This window comes from Triticum urartu, unplaced genomic scaffold, assembly GCF_003073215.2.
Source record: "Triticum urartu cultivar G1812 unplaced genomic scaffold, Tu2.1 TuUngrouped_contig_7776, whole genome shotgun sequence".
In the NCBI taxonomy this organism is placed as follows: Eukaryota; Viridiplantae; Streptophyta; class Magnoliopsida; order Poales; family Poaceae; genus Triticum; species Triticum urartu.
Genome location: NW_024118654.1, coordinates 10,844 through 19,185, shown reverse-complemented (window position 1 = coordinate 19,185; position 8,342 = coordinate 10,844). Strand labels below are relative to the sequence as shown.

Sequence of the window (8,342 nt, the reverse complement as noted above, 5' to 3'; positions counted from 1 at the left end):
ACCGACCGCCGCTGCGGCTCCCTCAGATCACTGTTCGACGGCCGCGATGACGACGGGTGGCTTCGCTTTGGTGTGCGTGCGCATGCGGTTTTACTACTCCTGGTAGTAGTTCTGCATGAGTTACTATAGTTATTACTTTCCCTTTCTTTCTCTCTTTTTTTCTCTCTTCCTCTTAAATTTGAGATTTCAGGTGTACATGATGAGCCATCGATCTCATTTTGTAATTTTGATCAACACCATCATGATACATTCCCTTCTCTCATTTTTCGTTTGTCCGAAACTTCGCCGATATTGGCCACCTACACTCGCGCGTCGACGAACCAAAAATCGTTGTGTAAAGAATATGGAACTTTGCAAAAAATGTCACTACAACCACCAAAATGTTTAGCTTGCATGGAATGAGCTGACTATGGTCAACTGAAGATTTCATGTTGATCCAAGAACTCAAACTGTAGCTTGAAAAACACCAAAAAAGTATTGGATTGATAATGCTGGAGTAGCATGGCCTAGAATGTCGACACAATTTGCTGATGCATACGCTAGATCCCTGCATGCATGCATGCACGCATGCAATTGGAGTTTTGAATGTAGATCTCGACGGCCAGCATCGGACATCATAATGTGGGCAGCAGTGGTACCTTGTGGTGGTAGGGACAGACAAAAGAGGCAGGAAGAGATACTACTATCAACATTAGTACTCCTACTACTACACACTGGATTAGTCCTGGATCAGCATGCATGCTTGCTTTCAAATCTCACCGGTAATCTCAGCAGTCTATTAACTATCCCATCAGTACCTGTACCCGCAGCATCATTTTTATACTGTTTCAAACTGAAACGGAGAGAGAGAGCGAGTGTGTGTGTGATGCAAAGGGTCAGCATCTTTGTGGGGAAATGGTGTTAGCCCTGACTATAAAATGCACAGGCAGCAGACTCAAGGACTGTGAAAAGCAGAGAGATATTGTTTCTTGTTTAGTTTGCTAGCTGATGCTGAATCATTTGTACTTTTCCATGGAATGTCTTTTCCCTGATTTGGATGTGTTTAGTTTAGCTAGGGACTTGTGTGGCAATTCGTACCGCACCGCTTCAAACTGTTTGTTTCTGTCCCACATAGTACACACCCAATTTGGTGTCATGCTTCTGTCTCTTTTGTGTTTGCCTTCACCGGTGCACAAAGGTACACCCCAGTCCCCAGGCGGTTAGAATTTGGATTGAAGCATACTAATTTGGCTGGAATGTGCAAGGGAATAAGTACGGTATGCTTTTAAAATATCTAAATGTGTTTTTCTCTCATAATTTGGCTGGATTTTTACTCCCTTCATGTCCGTCGGGGATGAAAGGGCCAATCGAAATGGACATTACAATGAAAATAATAATCAACACCAATCGAAATGGAGTACTTCAATATAAACTAGATGACACCCCGCGCGTTGCGGCGGGAACATGCAGGAATTGGTTGCGGTGTATCATTTTGATGAGATTTGGTTGCCTTGAATTTGAATATGAGGCTAAAGATTAAAAGTACATACTATAATTTTTTTGTATTTGATTATATATATGTACATAATAAATTTTAAGTATTATCTCTCATGCATGTTGAGAGAAATAAAAGTAATGCAGTTGATAAAGTGGGATATGTGCATGTTGAGGCAATTAGTATAGGTACCATTTTCATGCATGCATGTTAAAAGAAATAAATGTAGTGGATGTAAATTTGAAGTAGTATCTAGTCTCATGCATGTTGAGAGAAATAAAAGAAATGGAGTTGATAAAGTGGGATATGTGCATGTTGAGGCAATTGCTATAGGTACCATTTTCATGCATGCATGTTAAAAGAAATAAATGTAGTGGATGTGATGAGGTGGCATATGAGCATGTCCAGATAAATAAGGCAATGGGGATGAACTTCTTAGGTATATGCGCACAATAAATATCTAGTGGAAAGAAGTGAAAACCAAGTGCAAATTGTGCTTGAAAGTTTCTGTAGATACTGAAAGAAATATAACATGTTGAGGAGGTGATATGTTCTGTATACGAACATGCAAAATTTCAAAGTTTAAAATAAAACTAGAATGGTTGGGCCCGCTTTGTTGCTCCGTTGGTGTTGTTGGGTTTTTATAATTTTTTACTCCCTTTGTTTCAAAATATAAGGTGTATTAGTTCTTTGAAAAGTCAAATCTCTTTGAGTTTGTCCAAATTTATAAAGAAATATATCAATATCCGTAATATCAAATCGGTATAATTGGATTCATCATGAAATGAATTTTTATAGTTTTTTTATTTAGTATTGTGGATGTCGATATTTTTGGCTCTAAACTTGGTCAAAGTTAAGAAAATTTGACTTATAAAAAAACTAATACACCTTATATTTTAAAACCGAGTGAGAATTTGTTTGGCGAGTAGGGGATATGATGGAGTGTGTTTTTCTTTTTATTTATAACTAGCTAAATGCCCGTGCGTTGCCACGGAATAATTTTTTTTGTCCTAATTCAAAAATGTTTGTAAACATAATGGCATGTGGTTTATGTTCACATAAGGACAATTTGAGTCTCTCTCCACTCCTTTCCTTCTCGTCCACCACCCTCTCCTTACAAGAAGACAAACCTTCATTCTCATCATGTGTCTAATCTCTCCTTCAAAATTGTATGTCGACATGTCTAATCCCTCTTTCAAAATTGTATGTCTACACATTATATCTTCTAATTTGAAAGATTCTTTTGATCTCCTTTTTATGAATAGTTAGTTGGATACTCAAAGGCAATAATTTAAGCATTCCATTTTTTCTTTTTTAGTAATACAAATCAAACTTTGCATTGGCTTGACACGGGTTTGATCAGAACAATTGTTCTTGAATTTCCATATGGATAAAATTATAAAACAAATGAGCCATACGATTTCCCACAGATAGCCCTCACATAGAAGGGCAACCCCATAGGAAGGCTAAGTATAGAGCTCTCGTCCAAGAGAAATAGTTGTACCAGAGAACAATCTCAGAATAACATGAAGTAAGTGTATGCCGGTGCAGGCTCGCAGTACAACACAGAAGTAAGTCCCCGCATTTGCTGATCTGTAGTAAATTTGGTTCCCCCTGCTGCTACTGCTCCTAACGATTCCAACATTTTCTACAACACGTGTCGCACTTCGTGCGCTTTGTCAGCTTCGCCTTGTCTACTCCTACATTGGCAATGGGAGTGTTTGCATAGAAGACACCACGGGCTTCACCTTCATCTGCCTCCAGGTCTATTTAACCTCCATCATAACCTAGTGACGAGAAAGCAAAGAAAACAATCTAAATCCACAATGTCCAACCATTTGATTCATAGATTGATGATAAAAAAGAATAGAGTTTCCCAAAGTGTAGAGTCATTCCCACGACCTTTTATGACCTGAAGTAAGCATGAACATCAACCATAACACAGCTTATAAGAGTGCACTTCTGCACAATATGTTGACAACAAATAAGGGCCATACAAGTCGTGGTTGAAACAAAATTTTTAACTTCAACATTGGGAGCTGGGTGAAATAAAGATGCTTACTTGGCGGATACTCTTGCTATTGAGACACACAGTCTGATAGTCATGGTGTCTATCTTGCATGGTAGATCAAATAATTCACGTAGTAAATTGTATGTTAACGAAACTTATGAGAAGTAAATATTCTAGCACGCATGACATTTTTACCTTAGCCAAGACTTCCTGTAGAGGATTTGATCGTATGATTTATTCCAGGACCTGCTGTAATTATGGTGTATCTGCAGAACTGGCAACTGCTAATTCACATTTAGAAACATGTAAATGTTGTTGGACTATTCAGTTCAAGTATGTTGGATGCTATGTATTCATGGATTAAGCAATACCATACACAATTGTTTACAAAATTAAAATGAAGGGAAATGCAGACGATTCTCCTACTTTGATATTTCTGAAACTACAGTTGGCAGGTTACGCAAGAGAGTTGACATGCGGCCATACCCCAGCTGCCCCTTCTGCTAAAAATAACAGTGTTAAGTACGAAACGTAACAAAATTAAGCATCAACTCGTACTTATACCTCATTTTGACCCCATGAGAAGCAACGGCAGTCAGAACTCTAAGAAACACAGTGGCAAGCTGCTGGCAAAATACAGAAATCCATTACAAAAATTGATATGGCCATAACTCGGTTTTACTACTAACGCACTCAACAAACGCTATGACCATACACTAATCCAGGCATTTCCACACACAAACTGGTAACTTCCCATGCCTTCTTACAATAATTAGACGAAGAAATACAGTGGAGTAAAGTAAGGAAGTCATCTCGAACGTGGAGGAGCAAAGTAAGGAACTCACCGCAGCCGGAGGGGCCGAAGCGGATGTCGACGCCCACAAGAGGGTGCAGCCGCGTCAGGGACACCAGGCTGCATGGGCTTGCAGGTCTAGGAGTCCAACGTTGAAGGTACATGCGCGATGAAAAAAAATCATCCCTCGTCGTAGAATATAACTCGCACCCGACGACTAATTCCGACAAAAGGAGGATTTATTGACTCAAAATAAAGCATCAAGAGGATACAAACACAATAAGCACATACCCGGCCTCTGCATAACTAAGATGCACACAGTCAACACAAACGCACACACAGAAAAACACGTTGGCGAATAGCAAAGTCATATAAGACCAAAGTTGTCCCTATGCGAGGAAAAAGAAAAAAACTCGAAGTGATCAAATCCGTAATCGACAAACTACAGCTATGGCCATATCCGCACCAACCATCCCATGACAACACACCCGACAACTAATCAGGCACCGAGCAAACAAAAATAAGCGGCATCGACCTGGAAGCTAAAGCTGACACCCACGCTAGACATGGCCTAACTTAATTTATCTCCAAGTCAGAGCAATTGCTCCATCATTCCTTCTGTGAAAATAAACGAGGTGATCATCCATGAAAGAGGAAAAGTGAAACTACATATCCTGAGAGGAGAGAAAAAACTAAACTTCTCGTAATAAATAATTAACAGCCAGTATTACCTCAAGACAGAGATAGTAGTGCCTCGATTCATTTTCTACTTCCATCTTGATATCTAGCTAATCCTCTCATTATCAAATTTGATATTAGTGTTTGCTTGTTTTGTTGGTGCCCTCGAGGATTCCTAACAATGTCCATCTCAGTGATCCTTGACTGCCGAGATGTGACATAGGATGCCTATCTAGAGCGCCATCTCAAACGGGAGGTGGATCCTGACGTTCCCAGGACACGCGCACTAACTCCAGCTGCCTTTTGTCTCAGCCTCTCCTGCAAAACAAAAACACCCGTGAAAGTAAACCAGATCAATCTTAGAAGCATGAGCGGGAGGGATTTCATCATCCTACCGCTGGTCGAAAGAGATCGTGCCGTTGTTGAGCCGTCGCCCCTCAGCCGATAAGGTTTTGTCAGCGGAAGTGAAAGCCGCCGCTTCCCCGATGTGTCGCCTTTCGTTCAGATCGGCGCACGCAGAGGGGACAACGCCGGCGCGCCGGATACTCGTTGGCAGAACACCGGCGAAGGCGGCGACGCCCGTACCCAGAACCAGCATAAGCCGCCGGTGCCGCAACGGCCCGCGGAGCAGTTGTTGTGTTGCCACCAGGGGAGAAGCGGCGGCGCCCGTGATGTGGTGGTCGTTCCGGCGACATGGGGTGCAAAACGGGAGTGGTAGAGGAGACCAGCCGCGGCAACATGGAAAGGAGAATGGGAGGGGTGAGGAGATTGGGGGTGCATCCTAGGAAGAGGCACGAGGGTGCAAGAGTACGTGCGTGCGTGGGCTTCCGATGGGATCGTGGGGAGAGGCACCTTCTCGGACGGGGAAACCGAACGTGAACGTGTGGATACGTGAGAAAGGATGCGAGCGGGATTGTATGCGGGGTCGAGAGGTGGGGTTGAACCATCACGACGACCGCAGATCTTCCTTTAATAGTAGAGATGCGGTATTTTGGTGGGCCGTTTGCGGAGCGGTTTTGTGTGATCTGTTAATAAACTCATACTTATGTTGTGAGATTTCCTGTGTCAGTGGCTGTATGTACTATATTGGTGTTACAGTGTCACAAGTTAGTGCGTCTTTTTTCTAGATGGTGGCAGGGTGCGCAGGATTAATATATTTTTATAGGCCAGTTGTTGCCGATTGATTCGACAAATCATTGGCCTAATCAAAATCATTTATCAAATCCAAAATTGAATACATCAAAACATGACGATGTCGGAGAGGGTGGGAGAGCGGGGGAGAGGAGGCGGATGGGCTCGGGTTGCAGCACATAGAGGGAGAAGGTGGATGGGCTAAGGTTGGGGAACGCCGGCCAACTTAAATAGCCGGATTTGGCCTCGGCGATGTAGCGTTCACACCGCGGCGACGGAGGAGGCGTCCGTCAGGCCACCAGGTTTCTGAGCGATTATGTGTGGGACACCATCGTCAGTTCTACGTGGCGGGCGTGTCCGGACGTCCCATATCCGCTCCATATTTGGACTGGATATGAGGGGTGTCGATCAGCCCGACGTTTGAGATTTGTTTAGAGGGTGCTTGGATCCAAGGGACTTATTTTAGTCTGACTAAAAATAGTCTCTTTAAGAGGCTAAAGTTCTAAGCACCCTAAAACTAGTCTTGAGACTAATTTTTTTAGTCAGGGATACCCCTACTAAAATGTGGATTAATCCTCTCTCTCCTCATTTAACTCCTCTCTTTTGAAGAAAAAGGGTTTCCTCCCGCTTTGTATTCCAAAGCAACCAACCGATACATAACTCCTCTCTTTTAACACATACTAGTTTCTGGATTGGAGGGTTTGAAGGATAATAAATGCTCATTAACTTGATTTTAGTCTCTTTAGTATTTGGATCCAAGCATGGATTAGTCATGAGACTAAAACGTATCAAGCACCTTCTTAAGGCATCCGTCTGGGTTAGATTTTCGTGACCGGGTGGGTCTCCCGAACGTTTGAGGCCTGGCTATAAATGCTTTTATAGCTGGTTATTTACAAGTTTAATTACATTACGTATACGCCAGTTGCATACTCGGAGTAGTAGTACCAACGGCACATACATGCATGCATGTGAGTAAAAATTATTACACACTTCTAAAAGTTGGCCAGGCATGCTGTTGGAGCGAAGGAAAGGGGTTATGATGAGAGTCCAAGTTTGTCTCTTTACCCGAACTCTTTCGGACGCCCCCATAAGGCTCACTTTGGGAGTCGGAAAGGAGGGAATCATCTCCTCTATACATGTAGGAGTACGTACGTGCCACATGTCCTCTCTTTTTTCATGAAAGCACTCCGCATTTCGGAGGAAGAAGACGACGGCACGACGGACGGACGGACGGACGATACCACCAAAGGCCGCGCCAAACGAAATGGCGCTCACATCTACAGTAGTAGTACACGTACTACACCTCATCTCCCATGCATGCACGCATGCTGTCCACTCGTCCATGCATGTTTTTTTTTACCAAGATTAAGTCCTTTAAAAACCCTGCCATAGTTAATGCGGTAATTAATCCCCATGCCATGTGATGCGGGCATATGCCACATGCGCACAGTCGGTGTGGACAGAAGGTTTAATTACCGGAGACGATGCCAGTAATTAACTACTGTACTGTTGCAGAGGTGATTATTACACAGCGGATATGGCATCATGGTGACGTTTTGAGCCCCCATTGGCCGCACCGAAATTGATGCATTGTCCGAATCTTCCTGACATGATGCGCCCAGAGGAGCCCCACCCGAAGTGGCTGCATGCTGCCGCTGTGACCACTCACCACCGGAGTCCCTCGTCTAGTTCGTTATCCTCTTCGCAGTAATATAAAGTGTCATACACCAAACTGCTGCACACACGAAATAGTGTGCACGATCATTGAACGATGGCTCTATCCAGCAGTGAGTGGCTGTCTGTGGCTAGGCATGCATGCACGGCTCGATCAGTTTGTCGACCAAAATTCTCTTCTTCTTATTCAATGAAAATGGCAAATCTTTTGCCTTGTTTCAAAAAAAAAATTAAAAAATTCGTGTGCATGCATGCTGTCGTCTCCTTGGCAGTGGTCTTTGAGCAACAGGTAATGTGGATTGAAAGGAGTAGTCATTTTACCACCATCTTTTTTATTGAGACGATCCTAGTTGCAAAATCTCATCGACCGCCAACCAAGGAAACGGAAAACAAAAGAGTACGTACGTGCTGCTTTGCTCTCAGATCAAATGCGTGCGTAGATTCCCAGTGCGGGTATAGTAGCAAGTAGCGACTGTACCGGCGGCAGATTAATCAAAGTGGTTATAGGCTAGAGATCTGCCCGTCCGTCCGTCCGGGAGATGGTAGATTTGTTTGTGTCAGGTGTATACGTTGGGCATTTG

The 8,342-nt window shown here is 43.2% G+C and overlaps 1 long non-coding RNA gene across 4 annotated transcripts; it reads right to left on the bottom strand.

Moving 5' to 3' along the window:
* Positions 1–2,837: 2,837 nt before the first annotated feature.
* On the bottom strand, positions 2,838–5,878 carry LOC125531660. 4 transcript variants are annotated; one of them, XR_007293409.1, is made up of 4 exons: positions 5,010–5,878; positions 4,331–4,416; positions 4,050–4,111; positions 2,838–3,985 (listed from the first exon to the last, which is right to left on the bottom strand). It is a non-coding gene; the product is annotated as an uncharacterized LOC125531660 (long non-coding RNA). The 4 variants fall into 4 exon arrangements; XR_007293410.1 differs by having other exon boundaries at positions 4,050–4,108; XR_007293407.1 differs by having other exon boundaries at positions 2,838–4,111.
* Between the last annotated feature and the right edge of the window lie 2,464 nt (positions 5,879–8,342).